The sequence below is a fragment of the Balaenoptera musculus genome, chromosome 11 (genome assembly GCF_009873245.2).
Source record: "Balaenoptera musculus isolate JJ_BM4_2016_0621 chromosome 11, mBalMus1.pri.v3, whole genome shotgun sequence".
Lineage (NCBI taxonomy): Eukaryota > Metazoa > Chordata > Mammalia > Artiodactyla > Balaenopteridae > Balaenoptera > Balaenoptera musculus.
In genome coordinates, this window is record NC_045795.1 from 48,889,803 (window position 1) to 48,917,290 (window position 27,488).

Here is a 27,488-nt window from a genome sequence, read left to right on the forward strand (position 1 = left end):
TCTATGTCTGTGAGTCTGTTTTGGTTTCGTAGATAAGTTAAATTGTGTCCTTTTTTTAAAAAATAAATAAATTTATTTATTTATTTATGGCTGCGTTGGGTGTTCGTTGTGGCGCTCAGGCTTTCTGTTGCGGTGAAACAGAAAGTTGCGGCGAGCGGGGGCTACTCTTCGTTGCCGTAAGGGGGGTGTCTCATTGCGATGTTTTCTCTTGTTGCGGAGCACGGGCTCCAGGGGCGCGGGCTTCAGTAATTGTGGCTCGCCGGCTCTAGAGCGCAGGCTTAGTAGCTGTGGCACACAGGCTTAGTTGCTCCACGGCATGTGGGATCTTCTGGACCAGGGATCGAACCCGTGTTCCCCTGCATTGGCAGGTGGATTCTTAACCACTGCACCACTAGGGAAGTCCCCAACTGTGTCATATTTTAGATTACACATATAAGTGATATCATATTTACCCTGATTCATAAAGTCTTTGTGAGGAAAGGCTCTGAGAAAATAGGAATGGATTTGGGGTTTGCCCTTTATCCCATCAATGCAATAAAGCACAACGGGTAAAGAACCTTGTACAGCTCCCTAGGTGACGATGTTGGTAGTGGTACCACCTTTTCACTTTTTCTCCAAGGAGAAAAGTACTCACTCACTCACCAGCACCTATCTCCATCCTGTCTTCTCCCCAGAAAGCAGAGCCTGAATCAGGGCTTGTGTGCAGCTAGTTCATTATGAAGGGTGATCCTGGGAATACGCTTGAGAGACGAAAACAGGATTAGAGGAAAAGCCAAGGCAAGGGTGCATTCTTTAGTTTCTTCATCCTTAAAAAAAAGCTTTCTTGAGATATAATTCACATAACAAAAATTTCCCTCATTTAAAAGGTACAATTCAATAGTTTTAAGTATATTCAAAGTTGTGCAGCTGTCACCACAGTCAAATGTTAGAACATTTTCATTATCTCAGAAAGAAGCCTTATTCCGATTAGAAGTCACTTCCCATTTCCCCCCAACCCTCTCCCAGATCTTGGTAACCACCAATTTACTTTCTGTCTCTGTGGATTTGCTTATTCTGAAAATTTCATGTAAATGGAATCACATGAGACTGGCTTCTTTCACTTAGCATGTTTTCAACGTTCAGCCATATTGCAGAGTGTGTCAGCACTATGTTTCTTTTTACTGTAAGAAACATTTTCTTGTATGAACAAACCACATTTTATTTATCCATTCACCAGTTGGTGGACATTAGGGTTTTCTCTATTTTTGGGCTATTATAATGATGCTAGGAACATTGGTATATTTTACAAGTTTTTGGTGGACATATTTTCAATTTTCTTGGGTGTATTCCTATGAGTGGTATTGCTGGGTCATATGGTAACTCTATGTTTAACCTTTTGAGGGACTGCTGACCTGTTTTCCAAAGTGATTGTACCATTTTACATTCCAGCTAGCAATGTCTGAGTGTTTCAGTTTCCCTACATTCTTGGCAACACTTGATTTTGACCATCGTAGGAGGTGTGAATTGGTATCACATTGAGGCTTTGATTTGCTTTTCCTGATGGCTAACGATGGTGAACACTTTTGCATGCTTACTGACCATTAGTATGTATTTGGAGAAAATGTCTATTCAGATCCTTTGCCCATTTTTCAATTGAGTTATTTGTCTTTTTATTATTGAATTTTAAGAGTACTTTATATATTCTAGATACGAGTATTTTTATCAGATACATGACTTGCAAGTATCTTCTCCCATTCTGTACATTGTTTTTTCACTTTCTTGATGGTATCCTTTTTTATTTACTTTTATTTTTAACATCTTTATTGGAGTATAATTGCTTTACAATGGTGTGTTAGTTTCTGCTTTATATCAAAGTGAATCAGCTATACATATACATATATCCCCATATCCTCTCCCTCTTGCGTCTCCCTCCCACCCTCCCTATCCCACCCCTCTATGTGGTCACAAAGCACCGAGCTGATCTCCCTGTGCTATGTGGTTGCTTCCCACTAGCTATCTATTTTACATTTGGTAGTGTATATATGTCCATGCCACTCTCTCACTTCGTCCCAGCTTACCCTTCCCCCTCCCCGTGTCTTCAAGTCCATTCTCTATGTCTGCATCTTTATTCCTGTCCTGCCCCTAGGTTCTTCAGAACCATTTTCATTTCTTTTCTTTTTTTTTTAGATTCCATATATATATATATATATATATATATATATATATGTGTGTGTGTGTGTGTGTGTGTGTGTGTGTGTGTGTGTGTGTGTTAGCATATGGTATTTGTTTTTCTCTTTCTGACTTACTTCACTCTGTATGACAGACTCTAGGTCCATCCACCCACTACAAATAACTCAGTTTTGTTTCTTTATATGGCTGAGTAATATTCCACTGTATATATGTGCCACATCTTCTTTATCCACTCATCTGTTGATGGACACTTAGGTTGCTTCCATGTCCTGGCTATTGTAAATAGAGCTGCAATGAATATTGTGGTACATGACTCTTTTTGAATTATGGTTTTCTCAGTGTATATGCCCAGTAGTGGGGTTGCTGAGTCATATGGTAGTTCTATTTTTAGTTTTTTGAGGAACCTCCATACTGTTCTCCATAGTGGCTGTATCAATCTACATTCCCACCAACAGTGCAAGAGGGTTCCCTTTTCTACACACCCTCTCCAGCATTTATTGTTTGTAGATTTTTTGTTGTTGGCCTTGATGGTATCCTTTGAGTACAAAAGTTTTAAGTTTTGATATAGGCCAATTTATCTATCTTTTCTTCTGTCACTTGTGCTTTTGTTGTTAACTATAGGAAGGCTTTGCTTTTCCCAAAGTCATGAAGATGTACTTCTATATTTTCTTCTAAGAGTTTTAGTTTTAGCTCTTACACTTAGGTAGGTGTGTGATCCATTTTGAGTTAATTTTTGTGTATGGTGTGTGAAGAAGGGGTTACAACTTGATTCTTTTGCATTTTCATGTCTTGTTTTCCCAAAACCATTTGTTGACATACTTTTCTTTCCCTCATTGAATTGTTCCAGTACCCTTGTCAAGAATCAGTTGACCATATATGTGAGGGAATATTTTTGGATTCTCAATTCTATTCCATTGGGGTACATATCTATCCTTATGCCAGTTGCCACACTGTTTTGATTACTGTACCTTGGTAGTAAGTTTTGAAATTGGGAATATGTGCTATAGACTGAATACTTTTGTCCTCCTAAACTTATGTTAAATCCTAATGTATTTGGAGGTGAGGCCTTTGGGAGTTGCTTGGATCATGATTTATGGAATTCTCATAAATCTGATTAATGTCCTTATAAAAAAGATTCCAGAGAGCTCACTCACCCCCTTTTCACCATGTGAGAACATGGAGAAAAAAAGCCTATTTATGAACCAGGAATTGGGCTCTCACCAGACACTAAATGTGCAGGCATCTTGGACTTCACAGCTCCCAGAAGTTGAAAATTTTGGGTTTTTAAAATAATTTATTTATTTATTTATTTATTTTTGGCTGCATTGGGTCTTCGTTGCTGCGTGTGGGCTTTCTCTAGTTGCGGCAAGTGGGGGTTACTCTTTGTTGTGGTGTGCAGTCTTCTCATTGCGGTGGCTCCTCTTGTTGCAGAGCACGGGCTCTAGGCTCACGGGCTTCAGTAGTTGTGGCACACAGGCTCAGTAGTTGTGGCTCACGGGCTTAGTTGCTCTGCAGCACGTGGGATCTTCCTGGACCAGGGCTTGAATCTGTGTCCCCTGCATTTGCAGGCAGATTCTTAACCACTCCACCACTAGGGAAGTCCCAATTTCTGTTTTTTTATAAGCAACCAGTTTATGGTATTATGTCAAAGCAGCCTAAATGGACTAAGGCAGTGAGTCTTCCAATGTTATTCATCTTCTTCAAGATTGTTTTGGCTATTCTGAGACCTTTGAATTTCCATATGAGTTTGAGGATCAGCCTGTCAATTTCTTCTGCAAATAAGCCAACTGGGATTTTGATAGGGATTGTGTTGACTCTGCAGATTGCTTTAGTGAATATTGCCATCTTAATAATATTAAGTCTTTTGATCCATGAACATGGATGTCTTTCTATTTGTTTAGCTTTTCTTTAATTTCTTTGAACAATGTTTTCTAATTTTCAAAGTGTAAATTTTATACACCTTTTGTTCAAACACTTTATGACTAAGTATTTTATTCTTTTTGAGGCTATTGTAAGTGAAATTGTTTTCTTGATTTCATTTTCAGATTGTTCATTGCTAGTATATAGAAATACAGTTGTATTTTGTATATTTCTCTTGTAGTTGTGCAACCTTGCTGAACTTGTCTATTAATTCAAATAGTTTTTAGTGAGTTTCTTAGGATATTCTATATACAAGGTCATGTCATCTGAACATGCTAGAGATAACTTTACTTTTTCCTTTCCAATCCAGATGTTATTTATTTCATTTTCTTGCCTGATTGCCCGCCTAGCACCTCCAGTACAATTTGGAATAGAAGTGAGGAAAGTGAACATCCTTGTCTTGTTCCTGATCTTAAGGGAAAAGCTCTCATTTTTTTACCATTAAGTTTGATGTTAGCTGTTGGTTTTTCATAAATGCTCTTTATCAGATTGAGAAACTTGCCTTCTATTCCTAATTTGTTAAATCTTTTAATCATGAGAGAATATTGCATTTTGTCAAATGTTTTTTCTTCATCTTTTGGGATGATTATGTGGCTTTTGCCCATTTTTTTCTATTTTTATGGAATATTACATTGATTGATTTTCAGATGTTAAACCAACCTTAGATTCCTGAGATAAATCCTATTTGGTCATGGTTTGCAATCATTTTTATATGTTGCTGGGTTTAGTTTGATAGTGTCTTGTTGAAGATTTTTGCATCTACATTCATAATAGACATTAGTCTAAAGTTTTCTTTTCTTGTGATGTCTTTATCTGGCTTTGGCCTTATAGAATGAATTGGGAAATGTTCTTTCGTCTTCTATTTTTCATAAGAGTTGGTAAAGAATTTGTACTATTTCTTCTTTAAATGTTTGGTAGAATTTACCAGTGAAACCATCTGACTGGATACTATAAAACTCCTAGATGAAAACATAGGCAGAATACTCTTTGACATAAATCGCAGCAGTATTTTTTTTGAATCCATCTCCTAAAACAAAGGAAATAAAAGCAAAAGTAAACAAATGGGACCTAATTAAATGTAAAAGCTTTTGCACAGCAAGGGAAACCATCAACAAAACAAAAAGACAACCTACTGAATGGAGGAAAATATTTGTAAATGATATAACCAATAAGGGATTAATAGCCAACATAGAGAAACAGCTCATACAGCTCAACATCAAAAAAGCAAAAAACCTGATTAAAAATTGGAATTGTGCATCCTTGAACCTATCAGCAATGGAGGCCCCTGCAGCTGGATTCTGCCATATCCCTCTGAAAGATCCGATGTTTCAGAATTGTCCACCAAAGGAACAGAAGAGAGGAGCATTTTTCTACCCACAGCTCCCATCCCCTATCACTAAATGTTTCCTTGTAAAGTGTTATCTCCCTTGCACTTTCAGGATTTCCATGTGTGAGTGCCAAGTGAGTTCTTGTAGATGTTCCACATAGCAGATTCAGAGAAGCAGCAAGTCAGCTGAAGTGTCGTGCTGTTATGTGTAACTGCAGGTAAAGCGTCCAGGTAGAAGCTTATTGTGCCAGTGGCTGGAGTAAATGGTTTGATGGAAGACGTGAATTAGGGTACAAAGCTACTCAATATAGTGCATCCATAGAAGTCTTCAACCTCCTTTTGCTTTCCACTATCTTTAATCATTCACAAAGACTTCAAAGCTGTGCTCACCCCTCCAAGTCTACAAAAGGCTTAAACATGAGGGTTCGTGGAACAAGCTTCAGGTACTACTTCTGCAACTCATTCTAAGGCCACAATATTCATTTCCTTTCTCTATTTCTCACTGTATATTTCCCTCACCTTTATTCAGCACTTCAGTGCAGACAAGTTGCTTGCCTGGTAGGGTAACTCAGAACTTCATCTCTGGGGGATATGAGTCCTCAAATTGTTTTACCTTTGTTGAACTGTGGTTTCTACAGTTTCCCATTTACAGTTATTACTGAACATGGAAGCACTAAATGATGCCCCAGGGAAGCCCTGTGGTACCATATTGTGCTCCTTCCTGTCCATCACTGTATAACAGCATCCCTCCCTCTGCATGGTAATGGGATCAATTAGAACTGCCAATATAACAACACCTTTCCTTGCTGGATGTTCTACTGTCACAAGGAGCCCCAAAATGGCAAGGTGGTAGTTATAGGTTAAGGTTACATGGAATCCAACCCAGCAGAATTTAACATTTTAGGGACAAGAAGAACGAATTCCGAAAACTATAATCTAGTTATGATAAGTGTTGTCTATCTCACTTGTATCCCTTTGTTTTCTGACCAATTGATTCTGGCTTTTAGGGACACAGCACCATGTTTATCAGCCATTGCTTCAGTACCAAATCCCAGAGCACAGTGTCCCAGACTCACAGGATGTTGTCCCTGAAGTGGATCTCATAGGAGACTTCAGTGAGCCATTCCATCATGCCATTAGGCTGCCTGTTTCTGAGTGATGTGATATATGGTAGGGTTAGTGGATCAAGTGATCAAATGCCCACCGCCATAAAAAGGGTCTTTTAGTTGGCGATGATTGGTAGCATATGCAGCTGTAAAGGTGTTCTTAAGTCTGTGCATGGTTCCAACAGAGGGACTATAGACCAGGAAGGCAATCCCATATCTGGAATAGGTATCAATTCCAATAAGTAAAATTCGAGATAAGAGTTGTCTGATAAATCAATCTGCCAGTAAGTGGCTGGCAGGTCTCTTCGGGAGATAGTGCATCAGACTCTGCTCTTGGCAGGCTGAGCGTTCAGCAGTGACCTTGGTAAGAGGAGTCCCTTGCTGTGTGACCCATACATTACCTTCATTCCTGTCACCATCACCATAGCAACTCTGGTCCAAGGGCCTTTTGTGCAAGCTCTGGGGCAATGGTTACGTTAAAGTGAGCTCTAACATGAAACATGAACATGAGCATGTTGTGTGTCCTTTCCAACAAGTTCACCCCTGTGCCTGTTCCCCATATTCCTTTGCCTCTGTTCTTCTGATCTCATTCCTTCCCTGCAGCTGACAAATAAGAAGAGCCATTCAGCAATGCCCAGAATTGGATATTATTATACATTTCAGGTCGGGTCATTTCTTCCTCTGTTACAAAGCAAGGACCACATGTCCTGTTCTTATCTTTGCCCATTGGGAGTATTCCCCTCAGGGCCACCTCTGACCGGGCTTCTACATGGCAGCATCATCAGCCAGCACCAATACCCAGAACTGATCAGTCAGAGAATTGGACCCACGTACCTTCTCCTAGGATCTGTGTCCCCTTGAGGATGTAAGACATGAGTTGAGAGATGGGCTACCTCTTCCTGTAAGTTCTGTGTGCCTTCAAGACCTGTCTGTGCCTGATCCTGGAGGTACCATTTCCATCATAGGAAGGATGCTGCTGCAGCCACCCTACATTATGGTTTGATGGATCTGACAGTATCAGTTCATAATGGGCAACCCAGACACATAGTTCCTTGGTGTCCTGTGGTCAGGCTCTTAAGATTCTGCTAGGGCTTCTTAGAACTCCAAGAACTGTTTTTCAAATGGCAAGTAGTTTTCTTCTGCTAAAGACCTGGCCTTATTGTAGAATCCAAGGTATGCACACTGGACTCTTCTATTGAGGCTTGTCAGGGAAAATACACTGCATTCTTATTCAACATGAGTGTTCCTAACACCATGATATCTGTTGGTAGTATGGCCTTAGTGGCAGGACAGCTTACGCTACATCCTGGAATGGCTGCCAACACCCTTGCTCTGAACACCCCTGAAATCGGGCACTTTTCTGCGTCACTTGATAAATGGCTCAAAGCAATATTCCCAAGTGTGGTATGATCTGCCTCTAAAATTCAGAGAGATCCACGGAATGCTATACATTATTTTTAGACCTATGGGGCATAAGGGCGACAACTTCTTTTCCGCTTAGGAGAGGGTGTCCTGACGTGCCAGACCCTGCTTCTGGGATACTGTGGTCTGTATGCTGTAGTCACAGATCTTTGTGGATCAAGACTCCCTGGTTGCCAATTTGGCTTTGCTTTTCCTCAGGGTAATTTCATTCATCTTGCCTCTCTCTGTCAAGTAATGCCACACAGCCTCTGCTGTCCTTATTGAAGCTATAAATCCCAGCCCTTGTCGGCATCTCCTACTGTGAATGCTGTCTTGAAGGACACAGCACCAGGGAGCTTCAAAAAGATGCTGCTGTTCCCCTCATCAGTGTAATGTCCGGGCCACCAGCTGACTCTCTCCTGGGCTTATTTTTATGTCCAATCTTGGGGTGTTACTGCTTTTTGAATCTTCTACTTAAATCTTCTAACAAAAATCCCTGTAAACCCCTGGGAACCACCTCCCCAATATGCCATAGTGTGGCTTCCTTGTGTTGTGACAATACATGGGACCTTGGGAAACTCTTATTTTCAGAAACCTAAGAGTAGATTCATAGTCACCATCTATTCTCAAAATTACCCACAATTTCAAGACTCATTTCATACACTTCCTGTCCCTTGGGTCTCAATCCAACAGGGATGGAAGTGACACTAATTCCTTACTGGTTCCTGCTCTCTCTTATTTGCCTGAAATCCTCTCTGTTTTCTCCCCAGCTCAGAGCTGGTTTGGCCCTCATTTGGGAGGCGTGTGGGGAGGTGTGGGAGCCACTGCCAGTGCTCACTGATACCTACTCTTCTTTTCCTTCTGGGCGTGTGAGAAATAGAACTTCTTGCCTCCATGCTGTCAACAGAGCCGTCTCACTAGTTCCCACCAGTTGCCTGGGGTCAGATATGTTGTATGTCACCCTGGAGCTGAGGCAGTCATGTTATTAGTCAGCTCAGGCCGCCATAACAAAATACCATGGACTGGGTAGCTTAAACAGTAGGCTTCTGTTTCCTCACAGTTGTGGTAATAGGTGCTGGCAACTTTGGTTCCTTGTTAGAGCTGTCTGCCTGGTTGTAGACTGCTCCCTGCTTGCTGTGACCTCACACCACTGTCCCCACAGGTGAGCAGGGAAGGAGACCCAGCACGAGTTCCTGTGCCTCTTTCACTTCTTATCAGGGCACCGTCCCCATCAGATTGGGACCCATCCGTAGGACCTCATTTCATATTAATCAAAATAAAGGTCCTGTCTCCAAATACAGTCACATTGAGGGCTAGGGCTTCAACATATGAATTTTGGGGTGACACAATTCGGTCCATAACAGGAGGGAATGTCTCCTGTGTCATCCTCCAACTTGCCTGGGAAGCCCTGAAAGCCGTGTGTTCAGATGGCACAGATGTTCCAGATGGAAGGGAGCCGAGTGCTGAGCCATGGCTTGGAAGGTGCTACCTTGGAGAGCCAGTGGGACCACAGAGAACTTGGATTAAGGAACAATATGTATGTAGTCATGGAGCTATGGGGGCTGCTTTGTTACTGCAGCACAACCCATCCTGTCCTGACTAATACAGGGGACTGTAGCCCCTGGTGTGTATCTGTTCCCCAGTTTTTGCCTCATGACTATCCCAAGGTCCTTTAAATCTAGGAAACTTTATGTAATTTTTCTGTATAAGAGTGGTGATAATTTCAAGAATAGGTAATATTTTGTGTATTGCTTCTCCCCCATGTCATGATATAGTTCCATAAAGATCATTTTACTGACTCCACAGTACTTCGGTCCAAAGGCTGAGATACTCTAATTGTGAAGACATTCTTTTTTTTTTTTAAACATCTTTATTGGTGTATAATTGCTTTACAATGGTGTGTTAGTTTCTGCTTTATAACAAAGTGAATCAGTTATACATATACGTATGTTCCCATATCTCTTCCCTCTTGCATCTCCCTCCCTCCCACCCTCCCTATCCCACCCCTCTAGGTGGTCACAAAGCACCGAGCTGATCTCCCTGTTCTATGCGGCTGATTCCCACTAGCTATCTATTTTACATTTGGTAGTGTATATATGTCCATGCCACTCTCTTACCCTGTCAAATCTTACCCCTCCATCTCCCCATATCCTCAAGTCCATTCTCTACTAGGTCTGTGACTTTATTCCCGTCTTGCCACTAGGTTCTTCATAACCTTTTTTTTTTTTTCTTAGATTCCATATATATGTGTTAGCATACTGTATTTGTTTTCCTCTTTCTGACTTACTTCACTCTGTATGACAGACTCTAACTCCATCCACCTCATTACAAATACCTCCATTTCGTTTCTTTTTATGGCTGAGTAATATTCCATTGTATATATGTGCCACATCTTCTTTACCCATTCATCCGATGATGGACACTTAGGTTGCTTCCATGTCCTGGCTATTGTAAATAGAGCTGCAATGAACATTTTGGTACATGACTCTTTTTGAATTATGGTTTTCTCAGGGTATATGCCCAGTAGTGGGATTGCTGGGTCGTATGGTAGTTCTATTTTTAGTTTTTTAAGGAACCTCCATACTGTTCGCCATAGTGGCTGTATCAATTTATATTCCCACCAACAGTGCAAGGGTGTTCCCTTTTCTCCACACCTTCTCCAGTATTTATTGTTTCTAGATTGTTTGATGATGGCCATTCTGACCAGTGTGAGATGATATCTCATTGTAGTTTTGATTTGCATTTCTCTAATGATTAACGATGTTGAGCATTCTTTCATGTGTCTGTTGGCAATCTGTATATCTTCTTTGGAGAAATGTCTATTTAGGTCTTCTACCCATTTTTGGATTGGGTTCTTTGTTTTTTTGTTATTGATCTGCATGAGCTGCTTGTAAATCTTGGAGATTAATCCTTTGTCAGTTGCTTCATTTGCAAATATTTTCTCCCATTCTGAGGGTTGTCTTTTGGTCTTGTTTATGGTTTCCTTTGCTGTGCAAAAGCTTTTAAGTTTCATTAGGTCCCATTTGTTTATTTGTGTTTTTATTTCTATTTCTCTAGAAGTTGGGTCAAAAAAGATCTTGCTGTGATTTATGTCATAGAGTGTTCTGCCTATGTTTTCCTCTAAGAGTTTGAGAGTGTCTGGCCTTACACTTAGGTCTTTAATCCATTTTGAGTTTATTTTTGTGTATGGTGTTAGGGAGTGTTCTAATTTCATACTTTTACATGTACCTGTCCAGTTTTCCCAGCACCACTTATTGAAGAGGCTGTCTTTTCTCCACTGTATATGCTTGCCTCCTTTATCAAAGATAAGGTGACCATATATGCGTGCGTTTATCTCTGGGCTTTCTATTCTGTTCCATTGATCTATATTTCTGTTTTTGTGCCAGTACCAAACTGTCTTGATTACTGTAGCTTTGTAATATAGTGTGAAGTCAGGGAGCCTGATTCCTCCAGCTCCATTTTTCATTCTCAAGATTGCTTTGGCTATTCGGGGTCTTCTGTGTTTCCATACAAATTTTGAAATTTTTTGTTCTAGTTCTGTGAAAAATGCCAGTGGTAGTTTGATAGGGATTGCATTGAATCTGTAGATTGCTTTGGGTAGTAGAGTCATTTTCACAATGTTGATTCTTCCAATCCAAGAACATGGTATATCTCTCCATCTATTTCTATCATATTTAATTTCTTTCATCAGTGTCTTATAATTTTCTGCATACAGGTCATTGTCTCCTTAGGTAGGTTTATTCCTAGATATTTTATTCTTTTTGTTGCAATGGTAAACGGGAGTGTTTTCTTAATTTCACTTTCAGATTTTTCATCATTAGTGTATAGGAATGCAAGAGATTTCTGTGCATTAATTTTGTATCCTGCTACTTTACCAAATTCATTGATTAGCTCTAGTAGTTTTCTGGTAGCATCTTTAGCATTCTCTATGTATAGTATCATGTCATCTGCAAACAGTGACAGCTTTACTTCTTCTTTTCCGATTCGGATTCCTTTTATTTCTTTGTCTTCTCTGATTGCTGTGGCTAACACTTCCAAAACTATGTTGAATAATAGTGGTGAGAGTGGGCAATCTTGCCTTGTTCCTGATCTTAGTGGAAATGGTTTCAGTTTTTCACCATTGAGGACAATGTTGGCTGTGGGTTTGTCATATATGGCCTTTATTATGTTGAGGAAAGTTCCCTCTATGCTTCCTTTCTGCAGGGCTTTTATCATAAATGGGTGTTGAATTTTGTCGAAAGCTTTCTCTGTGTCTATTGAGATGATCATATGGTTTTTCTCCTTCAGTTTGTTAATATGATGTATCACGTTGATTGATTTGCGTATATTGAAGAATCCTTGCATTCCTGGAATAAACCTCACTTGATCATGGTGTATGATCCTTTTAATATGCTGTTGGATTCTGTTTGCTAGTATTTTGTTGAGGATTTTTGCATCTATGTTCATCAGTGATATTGGCCTGTAGTTTTCTTTCTTTGTGACATCTTTGTCTGGTTTTGGAATCAGGGTGATGGTGGCCTCGTAGAATGAGTTTAGGAGTGTTCCTCCCTCTGCAATATTTTGGAAGAGTTTGAGAAGGATAGGTGTTAGCTCTTCTCTAAATGTTTGATAGAATTCACCTGTGAAGCCATCTGGTCCTGGGCTTTTGTTTGTTGGAAGATTTTTAATCACAGTTTCAATTTCAGTGCTTGTGATTGGTCTGTTCATATTTTCTATTTCTTCCTGGTTCAGTCTGGGGAAGTTGTGCATTTCTAAGAAGTTGTCCATTTCTTCCAGGTTGTCCATTTTATTGGCATAGAGTTGCTTGTAGTAATCTCTCATGATCGTTTGTATTTCTGCAGTGTCAGTGGTTACTTCTCCTTTTTCATTTCTAATTCTATTGATTTGAGTCTTCTCCCTTTTTCTCTTGATGAGTCTGGCTAATGCTTTATCAATTTTGTTTATCTTCTCAAAGAACTAGCTTTTAGTTTTATTGATCTTTGCCATTGTCTCCTTCATTTCTTTTTCAGTTATTTCTGATCTGATCTTTATGATTTCTTTCCTTCTGCTAGCTTTGGGGTTTTTTTCTTCTTCTTTCTCTAATTGCTTTAGGTGCAAGGTTAGGTTGTTTATTCGAGATGTTTCCTGTTTCTTGATGTAGGCTTGTATTGCTATAAACTTCCCTCTTAGAACTGCTTTTGCTGCATCCCATAGGTTTTGGGTCGTCATGTCTCCATTGTCATTTGTTTCTAGGTATTTTTTGATTTCCCCTTTGATTTCTTCAGTGATCACTTCATTATTAAATAGTGTATTGTGTAGCCTCCATGTGTTTGTATTTTTTACAGATCTTTTCCTGTAATTGATATCTAGTCTTATAGCTTTGTGGTCGGAAAAAATACTTGATGTGATTTCAATTTTCTTAAATTTACCAAGGCTTGATTTGTGACCCAAGATATGATCTATCCTGGAGAATGTTCCATGAGCACTTGAGAAGAATGTGTATTCTATTGTTTTTGGGTGGAATGTCCTATAAATATCAATTAAGTCCATCTTGTTTAATGTATCATTTAAAGCTTGTGTTTCCTTATTTACTTTCATTTTGGATGATCTGTCCATTGGTGAAAGTGGGGTGTTAAAGTCCCCTACTATGATTGTGTTGCTGTCGATTTCCCATTTTATGGCTGTTAGTATTTGCCTTATGTATTGAGGTGCTCCTATGTTGGGTGCATAAATATTTACAATTGTTATACCTTCCTCTTGGATCGATCCCTTGATCACTATATAGTGTCCTTCTTTGTCTCTTGTAATAGTCTTTATTTTAAAGTCTATTTTGTCTGATATGAGAATTGCTACTCCAGCTTTCTTTTGATTTCCATTTGCATGGAATATCTTTTTCCATCCCCTCATTTTCAGTCTGTATGTGTCCCTAGGTCTGAAGTGGGTCTCTTGTAGACAGCATATGTATGTGTCTTGTTTTTGTATCCATTCAGCCAGTCTGTGTCTTTTGGTGGGAGCATTTAATCCATTTACATTTAAGGTAATTATCGATATGTATGTTCCTCTTCCCATTTTCTTAAATGTTTTGGGTTTGTTATTGTAGGTGTTTCTCTTCTCTTGTGTTTCTTGCCTAGAGAAGTTCCTTTAGCATTTGTTGTAAAGCTGGTTTGGTGGTGCTGAACTCTCTCAGCTTTTGCTTGTCTGTAAAGGTTTTAATTTCTCCATCAAATCTGAATGAGATCCTTGCTGGGTAAAGTAATCTTTGTTGTAGGTTTTTCTCCTTCATCACTTTAAGTATATCCTGCCACTCCCTTCTGGCTTGCAGAGTTTCTGCTGAAAGATCAGCTCTTAACCTTATGGGGATTCCCTTGTGTGTTATTTGTTGTTTTTCCCTTGCTGCTTTTAATTTGTTTTCTTTATATTTAATTTTTGATAGTTTGATTAATATGTGTCTTGGCGTGTTTCTCCTTGGATTTATCCTGTATGGGACTCTCTGTGCTTCCAGGACTTGATTCACTATTTCCTTTCCCATATTAGGGAAGTTTTCAACTCTAATCTCTTGAAATATTTTCTCAGTCCCTTTCTTTTTCTCTTCTTCTTCTGGGACCCCTATAATTCGAATGTTGGTGCATTTAATGTTGTCCCAGAGATCTCTGAGTCTGTCCTCAGTTCTTTTCATTCTTTTTTCTTTATTCTGCTCTGCAGTAGTTATTTCCACTATTTTATCTTCCAGGTCACTTACCCGTTCTTCTGCCTCAGTTATTCTGCTGTTGATCCCTTCTAGAGTATTTTTAATTTCATGTATTGTGTTTTTCATCATTGCTTGGTTCCTCTTTAGTTCTTCTACATCCCTGTTAATTGTTTCTTGAATTTTGTCTATTCTATTTCCAAGATTTTGGATCATCTTTACTATCATTATTCTGAATTCTTTTTCAGGTAGACTGCCTATTTCCTCTTCATTTGTTAGGTCTGGTGTGTTTTAACCCTGCTCCTTCATCTGCTGTGTGTTTTTCTGTCTTCTCACTTTGCTTATCTTACTGTGTTTGGGGTCTCCTTTTCACAGGCTGCAGGTTCGTAGTTCCTGTTGTTTTTGGTATCTGTCCCCAGTGGCTAAGGTTGGTTCAGTGGGTTGTGTAGGCTTCCTGGTGGAGGGGACTAGTGCCTGTGTTCTGGTGGATGAGGCTGGATCTTGTCTTTCTGGTGGGCACATCGACGTCTGGTGGTGTGTTTTGGGGTGTCTGTGGCCTTATTATGATTTTAGGCAGCCTCTCTTCTAATGGATGGGGCTGTGTTCCTGTCTTGCTAGTTGTTTGGCATAGGGTGTCCAGCACTGTAGCTTGCTGGTTGTTGAGTGAAGCTGGGTCTTGATGTTGAGATGGAGATCTCTGAGAGATTTTCACCATTTGGTATTACGTGGAGCTGGGAGGTCTCTTGTGGACCAGTGTCCTGAAGTTGGCTCTCCCACCTCAGAGGCACAGCCCTGATGCCTGGCTGGAGCACCAAGAGCCTTTCATCCACATGGCTCAGAATAAAAGGGAGAAAAAATAGAAAGAAAGAGGATAAAATCAATAAAATAAAATAAAGCTATTATAATAAAAAATAAGAAAAAATTATTAAGAAAAATTTTTTAATTTTAAAAAATAAACTTATTAATTTTTTATAATAAAAAATAAGAAAAAAAACTAAGAAAAAAATTTTTAAGAAAAAAAATTTTAATTCTTTAAAATAAAAAATAAGAAAATAATTATTAAGAAAAAATTGTTTTTAATTTTTTAAAATAAAAAATAAGGAAAAAATTATTAAGAAAAGATTTATTAAGAAAAAAAAATTTTAAGTAAAAAAAAACCGACGGACCGAACCCTAGGACAAATGGTGAAAGCAAAGCTATACAGACAAAATCTCACCCAGAAGCATACACATATACACTCACAAAAAAAGGAAAAGGGGTAAAATTAATATATCCTGCTCCCAAAGTCCATCTCCTGAATTTGGGATGATTCGTTGTCTATTCAGGTATTCCACAGATGCAGGGTACGTCAAGTTGTTTGTGGAGCTTTAATCCGCTGCTTCTGAGGCTGCTGGAAGAAATTTCCCTTTCTCGTCTTTGTTCGTACAGCTCCCGGGGTTCAGCTTTGGGTTGGAACCCACCTCTGCATGCAGGTCGCCTGAGGGCGTCTGTTCTTTGCTCACACAGGACGGGGTTAAAGGAGCAGCTGCTTTGGGGGCTCTGGCTCACTCAGGCTGGGGGAGGGAGGGTTATGGATGCGGGGCGCGCCTGTGGCGGCAGAGGCCGGTGTGACGTTGCAGCAGCCTGAGGCACGCCGTGTGTTCTCCCGGGGAAGTTGTCCCTGGATCACCGGAGCCTGACAGTGGCGGGCTGCACAGGCTCTCGGGAGGGGCGGTGTGGAGAGTGACCTGTGCTCGCACACAGGCTTCCTGGTGGCGGCAGCAGCAGTCTTAGCGTCTCATGCCCGTCTCTGGGGTCCGCGCTGATAGCCGCGGCTCACGCCCGTCTCTGGAGCTCATTTAGGCGGCGCTCTGAATCCCCTCTCCTTGCACACCGTGAAACAAAGAGGCAAGAAAAAGTCTCTTGCCTCTTCGGCAGCTGCAGACTTTTTCCCGGACTCCCTCCCGGCTAGCTGTGGTCCTCTAACCCCTTTAGGCTGTGTTCATGCCGCCAACCCCAGTCCTCTCCCTGCGAACCGAAGCCCGAGCCTCAGCTCCCAGCCCCCGCCCACCCCGGCGGGTGAGCAGACAAGCCTCTCGGGCTGGTGAGTGCTGGTCGGCACTGATCCTCTGTGCAGGAATCTCTCCGCTTTGCCCTCCGCACCCCTGTGGCTGTGCTCTCCTCCGTGGCTCCGAAGCTTCCCCCCTCTGCCACCCGCAGTCTCTGCCCACGACGGGGCTTCCTAGTGTGTGGAAACCTTTCCTCCTTCACGGCTCCCTCCCATTGGTGCAGGTCCCGTCCCTATTCTTTTGTCTCTGTTATTTCTTTTTTCTTTTGCCCTACCCAAGTAGGTGGGGAGTTCCTTGCCTTTTGGGAGGTCTGACGTCTTCTGCCAGCATTCAGTGGGTGTTCTGTAGGAGCAGTTCCACGTGTAGATGTATTTCTAATGTATCTGTGGGAAGGAAGTTGACGTCCGCGTCTTACTCTTCCGCCATCTTGCCCAGACCCCCCGAAGACATTCTTTTCATATAAGTTATTATTTTATATATAATTTTGTTTGCTAATGAAAAGCCTTTCTTCCATTTACATTGAAGAAAACAGTGCCTCTCCTGGAGTGAATCATCACAATTTAAAAATATACCTTTATTTTTAATTTAAAATGAATGTGATGGGGGACTTCTCTGATGGTCCAGTGGTAAAGAATCCACCCTGCAATGCAGGGGATGCAGGTTTGATCCCTGGTCAGGGAACTAAGATCCCACATGCTGTGGGGCAACTAAGCCCACGTGCCACAACTACTGAGCTCACGCACCTCAACTAGAGCCCACGTGCTGCAAACTACAGAACCCATGCACTCTGGAACCTGCACACCACAACTACAGAGCCCACGCTCCCTAGAGCCTGTGCACCACAACTAGAGAAGAGAAAACCCACACACCACAACTAGAGAGAATCCCATGCACCACAACAAAGAGCCCGCGTGCCGCAGCAAAAGATCCCACATGCCTCAACAAAGATCCCGCGTGCCACCACTAAGACCCAACACAGCCAAAAAAATAAAATAATATAAAATAAATAATAAATAAATCTTTAAAAAAATAAAATGAACGTGATGTTCAGATTCATGAAGCCATGGTATCTTTCATTTCTCAAAACATGACATTTTCTATACTCTCTCTTGCTCTGGCTCTCAAGTAGCTTTATTTATGTGCTACTCTCCAGGTACACAGAGTTTTCTTATGGAATGAATTGTGTTGAACAAATAACAGAAAGTTCCTCCCCTAAGGAGATTGGAGTCTGCAGGCAAGTCACCTAATCCAGAATGCAGAATAAAGAACAAGCATTGTGTGTGGGGTAGGGTTGTTTCTGGAAAGATCAGCAGCAAGGTGTTTTTTCAGCCTCGCACACAATTGATGCTACGGTTCAATGATTTATCAGGTAAAATGAGACATTTAACAATGAAACAGGCCATTAGGAAGCCACCAGTGGGTCATTTCAGTAGGCATTTCCATTTTAAGGATGGCCTCAGCCTTGTAGCAGAGAATGACAGAGAAATGCTTACCCTTGCGGAGATCTCGGCATGGCTAAGTTATTTTTTACTGCCTTTACGTGGTCCCTGAAGGGAACACAAGAGGACAGAGGAGCAAATACAGTCAGCCTTCCATCGCACCAATGACAATACCATCTCCAATTATAGCCCTCCAAGAGATCTCCGAAATTGTGTTTCTGAAGTGGTCATTTATTAAAGGCTTAGGGCTCTTCTGATAAATAAACTGGGAGGTTCTGTCATTCTCTCAGGGCTGAAGGAGACAGCTCTGGGGCTCGGTGTGTGATCAGGGACTGTGTGGGCTGAGGCAGGGGGGTGAGGTGCAGCTCAGGGCTGTGATTCAGCCCCTGAGTAATGAAGTGACAGGCTGGAGGCGACTTCATTATGTGTGATGCGGTGGCCCCATCCATCCACGAGAAGTGAGAGCACAGTGAGAGGGAAGGAGGCGTGTGATGGGAAAGGAAGCAGGATGTGCTGGCAGAGCAGGTGGTCTTGGGAGTGAGAGAGGTGTATGAGTGAATCCTGGATGAACAGGGAGATTTAGGACAGGTTACCCAGCTTCTCTGAGCCTCGATTTCCCCATCAGTAAAATGAGGATAAGAATAGTGCCCTACATAAGATCTGTGGTATGTATTTGATAAAATGATGTGTAACTGAATCACTTGGCCACACAGCAGAAATGAACACATTGTAAATCAACTATATTTCAATGAAATATAAAAAATTAACAAATAAAAAAATACTTTGGATTAAAGTACTGAGCCTAGTACCTGACAACAACCACAATAGTAATAACAACATTCACTTCTGTGACCAGCTGCTAGGTGCTTATATATATAAAATCATATAAAATCTTCCACTTAAAGTCTTTTACCTCAAGAGGGATATGGAAGTAAAAAAATATCTTCCTTATAATCCCTATGGAACAACTTTAGTGTCTTGGCTGCTTGACAGTCTAGGAAGATGGTTTAGGGGGGAAATTATAGTGGGTGTTTCAATGTGTGAGTTGGGATGGTAGAAATATTTACCATCTTCCTCAAATATGTGAAGATCAGTTGAGACAGTACCTATTCACGTTATAAAATACTAGACATTATTAATGATAATTATGTGGTATAGATGCTATGCATTTGATCGTTTAAACTGGTTTTTCTAAAATCAGATATTCGAAGATTCCTTAGTCCCCTGGGGCCTGTTTGCGTACATCAGGGAGCTGGAATAAGTGGGTTTTTGTTTCTTTGTTTTTTAAATTAATTTATTTTATTTTATTTTTGGCAGTGTTGGGTCTTCGTTGCTGCTTGCGGGTTGTCTCTAGTTGTGGTGAGCGGGGGCTACTCTTCATTGTGGTGCGTGGGCTTCTCATTGTGGTGGCTTCTCTTGTTGCAGAGCACGGGCTCTAGGCACACGGGCTTCAGTAGTTGTGGCACACAGGCTTAGTTCCTCAGTGGCATGTGAGATCTTCCCGGACCAGTACTCAAACCCGTGTCCCCTACATTGGCAGGCAGGTTCTTAACCACTGCGCCACCAGGGAAGCCCTGGAATAAGTGTTTTGTATGAGGATTGTTTTTCATGTGCCAATAGGCCAAGGGGGTGTTATAAACATAACTTAGAAAAGAATGGACTCTCTTGCTAGGTGTGATGCTGCTTCAGAGCATGGAACATGGCTGGGGCAAGAGCTAGTAGACATAATTTCTAGCCATGGCTCTACTCTTCCTTAGCTGTGTTCACATTCACCAATAATTTATTCATTGGATACTGGATCCAAATTTAACTAAGACTCAGTCCTTGCACCAAAGCTAATCGTCTGGTAAAGAAGACAAACTTATAAGCACATAACAAAATCTCTCCCAGAATAGACATGAAAGTGTATACGGTCATTTCAATTTAGAAGGGTGAGGTGAATTACCCATCTGGGAAACAATAAAAGGATTTTAATGGCACCATTCACTTACACACACATTTTGAAGTGCATACTATATATCAGGAACTGTGATATTGATGGAAGTTATGGGTAGGCAAAAACCAAAGTTAAGCCTGCTCTCAAGGACTTCACAGGAGAGAATGAGGTATGTAAAAAGATGAATCACCATAGTGAGGGGTGGACACAATAATAGCCCAGACATTAGTATCAGGGAGGAGAGTCATTGGTAAGACCATTTTGTTTGTGGGGTTATTGGTGGCAAGCAACAGAAATTATTTGTGGGTATTTTAAACAGAAGAGGAACCTTTCAAGACTACATTAGGTAGGTCACTGAATTGCTTGGAAGAATAGAAAACTAGGTTGGCAAAATAAGCAGAAGAAAAGGGAAGCCAGAAACTACAAACCAAATCCTGCCAGTGGGTCAGTCTGCTGAGGATGGCGTGGCTGTCCCCACTATCAGTGTACTGTCCTCAACTGGCACCACCACTGGCCCAGGGTGCTGCCCGTGATCCACTCTGACCTCATTGCCTTTGGCTTGTGCACCTGTTTGATAGAATGTAGGTCTCATCCTTTCTCTCTTGCTGCAGAGGACCTGGGGAGTGAGTCTTTGGCAGCTTCTATAGTTGGAGCAAGTTCTTTTTCCCTTATAAATATTATTTATAAAGTGAGGTAAATTCTCCAAAAGTAGGAAGGGAGTTCAGACACTGGCCAGCCAGAAACACATGTTGCAGATACTGGAGGTCACGTTTTCATCTTTGCTGGTTTTCTTGTGCCTATCAATAAACAGCAAGTTGATTGATTATCATTTCATATTTATGGATGAATATATGTAAAGCTACCATTACATGCTATAGTAATTGATCAAAAGAAGATCCCTTATACCTCCATAAGCTGTGTGTTTGTTCCTTGTTTCTTTCCAAACCAGGCATGAGATGTGCACTTACACAAGCTCCCCAACTCAAATCATGGCTCCATACCAAAGAACTAATAAGCAAGCCCAAGGTTCTTTTGTTTTTCGTGCTTTTTTGAATAATTACTTTACCTATTTCTTTCTTACCAATTCAGGCAACATACTTTTTTCTCAAGGAAATTACATTGGCTTATGAAGGTGTGTGAATAAGCAGAATGACAAGAGTTTGCTTCAGCTAGAATTAGATGGATATTGCAATTATTGGAGGAAAGGACCTTTTCCTAAATTCAGCTATGAATCCTCTACAGATTAAAACAAGGACCACTTGTAAGATGGTTCTCTTGCTTTAATACATATTATATTTTCTGAGCATATAACAACCTCTTATTATGTGGTAAAATACTCTTTTTGGCATTGAGGGAAACAAATATATTCTGAATTTCATCATGATAGGGAGAACAGATAAACTGAGTTTTTTGGGTCAAAAAAGGGGGGATTATGAGCTTTTCAAGTGTGTGTGATAAATACTGAAAAGGAACCGTCATGGATGTTTTTGCAGCTCAAAAGTGTATTAGACCTGGAGTCTCCACTTAGGATTATAACTAGAGCTTCCTGGCCATGTTCTGCCAGGCCCTGTTATTGAAATGGAGCAGGACCCTATGGTCCTTCCCCCCATGTCCTCAGCCTGCCTTTTGTCTGTGGAAAAACTTTAGCCAAAGAATAAGTCTAATTAGAGAAGTGATAAAATGCAGAAACAAAGGAAAACAGTCCAACAAGACTAAATAATAAAAGTTCAGTCATTAAGCAAAGTCAAGGACCTTTAGTTCCTTTTCAAGGGCTAGAGATAATATGCTGAGCCATATCATGTGAGCTGTCTTATAGATACTGAAACCCCCACCAGGTGGAAGAAGTTAATACATGATGACCAGACTGTAGCCATGACATAAGCTGCCACAATTCTGAGAACTGGCCTCAAAGAAATGGGAACAAACTGACCCTGGAACTGAAGACTAGCTGTACTTGAAACAATCAAGAGGATGGTGGTCAGACCACCGATGACCAGTTTCAAGATGACGGTCAGAGCTGACTGTGCTGTTTCTGCATGTAGCCCCCTCCCTCTGTCTATAAAAGCTCTTGCCCACTGATTGTCAGGAGTCCAACCACCAGTTGCCAGCCTCCAAAATAAAGCAAACTTTCCTTTCCACCAGACTTGCTTTTTTATTGGCTTTTGAGCGGTGAGCAGAGCAGCTGGACCCACTTTAGGTTAAGTATTTGGCTCCCAACGTGAGGTTGGGTTCTCGTGATATCTGGCTCCCGGGTTTTCCTGAGTAGGGCTGCTGCCATGAAGACGCGCTGGGACGGCTGCGAGGAGCCTCCTGGTCGTGGATCACCGGCCCTGCCCTGAGAGGGGTTTGGCAGGGACATTCCTAGCAGCTGCTCAAACCATTTATTTGGGGGCCCCTCCCTGTTTCTCTCCTGGTTGGCACTGGCTGCCAATGTATGCTTTTCCTTGGTGGAATGGAAAGATGCCTCTGAACGAGCTGACGAGCTCCAAGACCAAGTAAGTCCACCAATGTGCACCCGGCAAAATTCTCTTTTGAGCATGAAGTGTCATTTGGATGTTTTGCCAGTTGGTTCTGACGTGTGTCTGACGTCAAGGCCCGTTTGTGAGCATAAAGTGCTATTTGGACGTTTTTGCCAATTGGTTCTGACGTGTGTCTGATGTTGAAGACCGTTTGTGTTGTTAAGTGTTTGTTTGGGACTCCATATGGGTCATCCTCTCCATGGATTTGTGACTGTCTTTTGGTGTGTGAGGGTACATTCCATTTGTGTGATTGGTATTCTTGTTGCCTTTTGTAGAATGGGAACAATATATGGCAACAGTATTCTTTAGACTCTGGAGAAAATTGGTTAAGATGAAACTCTTCCAAAACTCTAAAACTGATTCTTTTTGCATATGCAGTTGGAGAAAACTAGCTTGATAAAATACTTTTTTCAGAATCTTGACCCTGAGAGAACAGAGTTACCACTTTCGGTAACATCAGGTGCCCCTTTTTACATTTCTGTAAACATCCCATGATCCACTCTTCTCCAGCATCTATCTCAATTTTTAGTTTACTTGTTTGTTTCCCTAATAGTTGATAACATTTTTGAGGGCAGAGACTGTGTTCTTTCTCTCTAGAATTGCTAGCTCTTACCGTGGCTCTACCAGTATCTAATGACTTGAACATAGAGAGCTGAATAGTGTCATGGAATTAAAGTGTTTATGTTTTATGCAGAGTAATATTCCAGTAAAACAGTAGGTTTTGAGTATGTACTATGAGCCCGGTGGTGTGTTAGGTAATGCTGCTAGATGTGACATGTAACAGACATGATTTGTCTTTCTTGGATCTTGGAATCCAGAAGAATGTGCCTCAAGGAACAAGTAATGTAAAATTATATATGGCTCAAGGGATAGAGAAGAAGTTCCAAAATGCATTTCTGGCCAGATGATTGTGAATTATGTAAATGAGCAAAGATATTAATGTGTTATGTAGAGATGATGCTAATAAACATAGATTTTAAAATCATTCTACAGTTTTTATTTAGAATCTTGTCTAGTTAGCAAACAGTGATGACACCATCTCACTGCTTCCCTCAACAATATATATCTATACATGAAAAATGGACATATATTAAATTAAGGCTATAGAGGGAAATCACATCCTCCAATATACTAGAACAAAGAGGGATGGATAAAACACAAAGGTGAAAATGTCATAAATGGATAACATAAATATTATGAGTTTTCCTGAGGTATTTGTTCCTGAGGAATAATCAAGGACTTTTTGATGATGGCCATTCTGGCCAGTGTGAGGAGGTACCTCATTGTACTTTTGATTTGCATTTCTCTAATAATTAGCAATGATGAACATCTTTTCATGCGCCTATTGGTCATCTGTATGTCTTCTTTGGAGAAATGTCTATTTAGGTCTTTTGACCATTTTTTGATTGGGTTGTTTGTTTTTTTGTTATTGAGTTGTATGAACTGTTTGTATACATTGGAAATTAAGCCCTTGTCAGTTGCATTGTTTGCAAATATTTTCTCCCATTCTGTAGGTTGTCTTTTTGTTTTGTTTATGGTTTCCTTTGCTGTGCAAAAGCTTATAAGTTTGATTAAGTCCCATTTGTTTATTTTTTATTTTATTTCTATCGCCTTGGGAGACTGACATAAGAAAACATTGGTACGATTTATGTCAGAGAATGTTTTGTGTTTGTTCTCTTCTAGAAGTTTTATGCTGTCATGTTTTATATTTAGGTCTTTAGGCCAGGCATAAGAATTACTCTTGATTTCTTTTTTGATAGATTACTAGACTTCTAGATCAGGTGATTGAAAAAAAATCAAGGTCTTCATTAATTTCAGCAAGTCATTTGACAGTTTTTACTGATTTCCTGTTGATAAATTGGAATGCCGTCAATAAAGAATGTGGTTGTGAGGTTTTACTCTGAGAGTGGCCTAGGATGCCCTGTCCTACCCTTGTCTCTCCCCTTTCACAAAGCTGAATGTAGGCTGAAAAGGTGTGCAAATGCCTGAAAACTGAGGATCACATATTAATATGGAATTCAAGGTGATTTAAGCTGGCTGGAACAAACAGCCCAAACCAAGGCAACTCCATTTATCATGATTAAATTCAGATACAACTGTTTAGGTTAGGAAACAAAGAAGAATAGAGATTGGGAGACCTATCTGGGCTGCTGTCAACATATACATGAACAGATTTTTATACAAATCAAGTCTTCTGCAAGGGAACAGAATGTCGTAGCTGTTAAGCATTCTGATTTTTCTATGGATGGCATTAATAGCAGGTTAATGTGAAATCTGAGGGACCTGATGGTTCTGTCCTAGGCTGGGCTTCTCAGTTCACACCAGAAAATGGTATCTAGTAGCTGCTTCAGTGATAAGCCAAGAGGAGAGTGATCAGAGAATTTCCCTGAAATTAAAACAAAACCCAAAACTTCTCTGATGGTACTGTGGATATTTGGCTTAAGGGAGAAAGATTTTAGGGCCACGCTGATAACAATTTTTATTTATAAAGGGCTTTTATGTAGAAGAAAGAATAGATTAATTTTGCATTATTCTAGCAGATGGTGGAAATTGTAATAAGGATGTGGAATGTAATTCATCACAAAGAACTTTTTAGCTCTTAGAACTGCATGAAATTGGGATAGAAAGTCTTAGGAGGCACTAAGCTCCCATGATTGTTAGTGTTCAGACGTGTAACTGACAGCTCTCCAGGTGGGATTTTTACATGGAGGGAAAGTTGAATTGAATGGTAGTCTAAAGACTTCTAACTCTGGGGTGGTCTGAGCTTGTAGATTCTGTTTGTGTTTACTTTTTAACTCCAGAGGCTAACTTTTAATATCTTAAAATCACCCTATGTTACAAGATGTCTTGCTAAAGATAGTAAACAGAATCTATTGGGAGGAGACAAAATGCATTTGGCTTGCTGTTCTTTGATAGGTCTTAGTTGAGATTGACATTAACTGTGGCATATGTATGTGTCAGGTTTTATCTTTATTCATGATTGTTGCTTTTTGCTGTATATGATGCTGTCATTCTTCACATATTCCAATCTTTCTTTTAACTCCCCTCAGAGTTCGTTTTAACAATGAATAAAAACTTTAAATCATTACATTTTACTATGCTTTTAAATAACTGGAACAAGAGTTTTGTATTTGAATTGAACTGTAATTCTAGGTGGCACACAGATTGTTAATGTAAACTTTCATAGCCTAGGCATGTAGACAACATTTGGCACACTTATACTCTGCGTTAATACTATAATTATGGCCATGTTTATTGTATATTTTGTCACTTGTGGGACATACTTATGATCACTTTATGTGCTTTGTCTTGTTTAATCCTTACAAAAATTCTAATAACACTCCCGTTTTATGGATGGGGAGACTACCGTTTAGAGAGTGTAAGCTATTTTTTATGGTGATTCAGAGCAAAGGCTTTTCTTTTACCTTGCTATCACCATAGGGTAGAAAGATTTATTTTGCATACACAAGAATCTGCAGTTCCATTCCACCATCACCCTCCAACCTCTCAGGAGCAGACACTTCTGGAATTTTCTTTAAACTACCTTCCCCCACCTTTAAAAATATTTTTTGGTACACATGAAAAAAATAATCAGGCTTTTTATTTTTGTCTAATTATTTCTTCTACCAGTCTATTTTACAAGTTTTAGTTCTAAACATTTAGGCCTCTTTCCAAAGTTAAGTTTTTAAGATTTTTACACTTAGGTAATTCTAACTATGCCACGTTCCCAGCTATCATCCTCCCTAAAATGTCTCCAAGACTGACCTACGACAGTCAATCAACTGGGACCATTCCATGGAGTCCACAATGGGTAGAGTTCTGACCTAGTTGCCGTGGAGAGTAACCCAAGAAAGAGAAGATTGTCAACCTACTGAAACACAAAGTCATGTAGGAACGCTTTCAGAGGGATGTACATAGAGCAGGGATAAATTAATCAAATGGTAGGGGTCAACTAGCTAATCTGTTGTATTTCTATAGAACGTTGACAACCATGGCTGAGCTTATTATTAAAGGTTTTTCAATGCAAATATTATGAGGCATTCTGCAGTCAGAGCAGATTCCCTACCTTTTTATTTGTTCCAGCCATGCAAGATTAGTCATTGATTTCAGCAACAAGGAGCACATACAATATTGTCACCTGCCATTGATTGCCTTTCTCTTGTTCACTGAGCAGGCGACAGGAGACAGCAAGGTTACTTAGTGGGATATATTAATTCAGCCAAGTATCTAAATACACAGCCAAGCCTATTGAGATAAGGCTGTGACATATCTATAGCAGTTCCCCCCACCCCCCACTTCTTGTTTATATGACTGAATTTGCTTTCCTCGTGGATAAATCCTTTGAGAGCCACTCTCATTGGGTACCCTATTGCAGAGGGGCCAGAGATGTATCTAAATCATTAGTTCTTTATTAGTTTGGGGACCATAGGAAAAATGCTTTAGTGAAAACCTCTTTCTCGCTCACTGGCTCGCTGTCTTTCCCTGTCTCCCTCCCTCCCTTCCTCCCTTCCTGCCTCCCATAAGTATATGTTCACTCTTATGCCCATTTCTCAGTTAAAATAGAGTTTGGTGTAATTCATTGGCTCCTAAAATCACAGAATGGGGGATGTCCTCTCTATGCTATAATTCTTTAGGGAGATGGATTGTAAAAAAAAAAAAAAAAAAAAAAAATTTTGATGCATGGGTGCTCCAAATTTCCATTGGAAAATCTCTAGCCAAAAGTCTCATGCTTATTCAGAGACATGATTATCTGATTGGATGCAGGGCTTGGCAGAAATCACTTTTTAACTCAGACGTGGGATGGCGACAGAGTCTCATTACGTTAATTTTATTTACAGGGCAGCCCGGTTTCCTGTGCTGCGAGCTGGGTGCTTATTCAGCTGCCTTGGCTTAGGTGGGTTTTCTGCACAGCATATTTTTGTTTCCAAACCATTTTGGCCCTGGAAAGATGTCTGGCCT